This window comes from Taudactylus pleione, unplaced genomic scaffold (genome assembly GCF_031769625.1).
Source record: "Taudactylus pleione unplaced genomic scaffold, aTauple2 ptg001261l, whole genome shotgun sequence".
Classification (NCBI taxonomy): Eukaryota; Metazoa; Chordata; class Amphibia; order Anura; family Myobatrachidae; genus Taudactylus; species Taudactylus pleione.
The window spans coordinates 10,001-12,500 of NW_028285661.1; the positions used below are offsets into that span (position 1 = coordinate 10,001).

Below are 2,500 nucleotides of genomic sequence, written 5' to 3' on the forward strand. Positions count from 1 at the left end.
ACAGCCAAACCACACTGGACATGCCCAATCTCGTCTGATCTTGGAAGCTATGCAGTGTTGGGTCTGGTTAGTACTTGGATGGGAGACCATCTTGGAATACCAGGTGCAGTAGGTAATTTTATGCAGCCATAACATTCTTTTCTATTACATTTTACATTTAATTTTTTCAACTTATCATTGAATTTACTTGACTTAAGAAGTAAAAGAGGTCTAAAGTTAATGTTTTAAAGCACCTACAGCCACACCACACTGGACATGCCCAATCTCGTCTGAACTTGGAAGCTATGCAGTGTTGGGCCAGGTTAGTACTTGGATGGGAGACCACCTAGGAATCCCAGGTGCTGTAGGTAATTTTATACTGCCATAACATTCTTTTCTATTACATTTTACATTTAATTTTTTCAACTTATCAATGAATTTACTTGAGTTAAGAAGTAAAAGAGGTCTAAAGTTAATGTATTTGAGCACCTACAGTCAAACCAAACTGGACATGCCCAATCTCATCTGATCTTGGAAGCTATGCAGTGTTGGGCCTGGTTAGTACTTGGATGGGAGACCACCTGGGAATGCCAGGTGCTGTAGGTAATTTTATACTGCCATAACATTTTTTTCTATTACATTTTACATTTAATTTTTTCAACTTATCAATGAATTTACTTGAGTTAAGAAGTAGAAGAGGTCTAAAGTAAATGTTTTTGAGCACCTACAGCCAAACCACACTGGACATGCCCAATCTCATCTGATCTTGGAAGCTATGCAGTGTTGGGCCTGGTTAGTACTTGGATGGCAGACCACCTGGGAATACCAGGTGCTGTAGGTAATTTTATACTGCCATAACAGTCTTTTCTATTACATTTTACATTTAATTTTTTCAACTTATCAATGAATTTACTTGAGTTAAGAAGTAATACAGGTCTAAAGTTAATGTTTTTGAGCACCTACAGGCAAACCACACAGGACATGCCCTATCTCTTCTGATCTTGGAAGCTATGCAGTGTTGGGACTGGTTAGTATTTTGATGGGAGACTACCTTGGAATCCCAGGTGCTGTAGGTAATTTTATACTGCCATAACATTCTTTTCTATTACATTTTACATTTAATTTTTTCAACTTATCAGTGAATTTACTTGTGTTAAGAAGTAAAAGCGGTCTAAATTTAATGCTTTTGAGCACCTACAGCCAAGCCACAGTGGACATGCCCAATCTCGTCTGATCTTGGAAGCTATGCAGTGTTGGGCCTGGTTAGTACTTGGATGGGAGACCACCTGGGAATACCAGGAGCTGTAGGTAATTTTATACTGCCATAACATTCTTTTCTATTACATTTTACATTTAATTTTTTCAACTTATCAATGAATTTACTTGAGTTAAGAAGTAATAGAGGTCTAAATTTAATGCTTTTGAGCACCTACAGCCAAACCACACTGGACATGCACAATCTCGTCTGATCTTGGAAGCTATGCAGTGTTGGGCCTGGTTTGTACTTGGATGGGAGACCACCTGGGAATAGCAGGTGCTGTAGGTTATTTTAGACAGCCAAAACATTCTTTTCTATTACATTTTACATTTCATTTTTTCAACTTATCAATGAATTTACTTGAGTTAAGAAGTAAAAGATGTCTAAAGTTAATATTTTGAGCACTTACAGCAAACCACACTGGACATGCCCTATCTAGTCTGAGCTTGGACTCTATGCAGTGTTGGGCCTGGTTAGTACTTGGATGGGAGACCTCCTGGGAATACCAGGAGCTGTAGGTAATTTAATACTGCCATAACATTCTTTTCTATTACATTTTACATTTCATTTTTCAACTTATCATTGAATTTACTTGAGTTAAGAAGTAAAAGAGGTCTAAAGTTAATGTTTTTGAGCACCTACAGCCAAACCACACTGGACGTGCCCAATCTCGTCTGATCTTGGAAGCTATGCAGTGTTGGGCCTGGTTAGTACTTGGATAGGAGACCACCTGGGAATACCAGGTGCTGTAGGTAATTTTATACTGCCATAACAGTCTTTTCTATTACATTTACATTTAATTTTTTCAACTTATCAATGAATTTACTTGAGTTAAGAAGTAATAGAGGTCTAAAGTTAATGCTTTTGAGCACTTACAGCCAAACCACACTGGACATGCCCAATCTCGTCTGATCTTGGAAGCTATGCAGTGTAGGGCCTGGTTAGTACTTGGACGGGAGACCACCTGGGAAAACCAGGTGCAGTAGGTAATTTTATACTGCCATAACATTCTTTTCTATTACATTTTACATTTAATTTTTTCAACTTATCAATGAATTTACTTGAGTTAAGAAGTAATAGAGGTCTAAAGTTAATGTTTTTGAGCACCTACAGCCAAACCACACTGGACATGCCCAATCTTGTCTGATCATGGAAGCTATGCAGTGTTGGGCCTGGTTAGTACTTGGATGGGAGACCATCTTGGAATACCTGGTGCTGTAGGTAATTTTATGCAGCCATAACATTCTTTTCTATTACATTTTA

At 38.0% G+C, this 2,500-nt stretch overlaps 9 pseudogenes; all 9 read left to right on the top strand.

The window, feature by feature from the left end:
* The window catches only part of LOC148450438 (5S ribosomal RNA), a 119-nt pseudogene extending 4 nt beyond the window's left edge, over window positions 1-115 (top strand).
* A 116-nt stretch (window positions 116-231) lies between these two features.
* LOC148450439 (5S ribosomal RNA) lies at window positions 232-350 on the top strand (annotated as a pseudogene).
* A 116-nt stretch (window positions 351-466) lies between these two features.
* Window positions 467-585, top strand: LOC148450440 (5S ribosomal RNA; annotated as a pseudogene).
* A 116-nt stretch (window positions 586-701) lies between these two features.
* On the top strand, window positions 702-820 carry LOC148450441 (5S ribosomal RNA; annotated as a pseudogene).
* Window positions 821-1,171: 351 nt separating this feature from the next.
* On the top strand, window positions 1,172-1,290 carry LOC148450442 (5S ribosomal RNA; annotated as a pseudogene).
* Window positions 1,291-1,406: 116 nt separating this feature from the next.
* Window positions 1,407-1,525, top strand: LOC148450443 (5S ribosomal RNA; annotated as a pseudogene).
* Window positions 1,526-1,873: 348 nt separating this feature from the next.
* On the top strand, window positions 1,874-1,992 carry LOC148450444 (5S ribosomal RNA; annotated as a pseudogene).
* Window positions 1,993-2,107: 115 nt separating this feature from the next.
* On the top strand, window positions 2,108-2,226 carry LOC148450445 (5S ribosomal RNA; annotated as a pseudogene).
* A 116-nt stretch (window positions 2,227-2,342) lies between these two features.
* Window positions 2,343-2,461, top strand: LOC148450446 (5S ribosomal RNA; annotated as a pseudogene).
* Window positions 2,462-2,500: the final 39 nt, after the last annotated feature.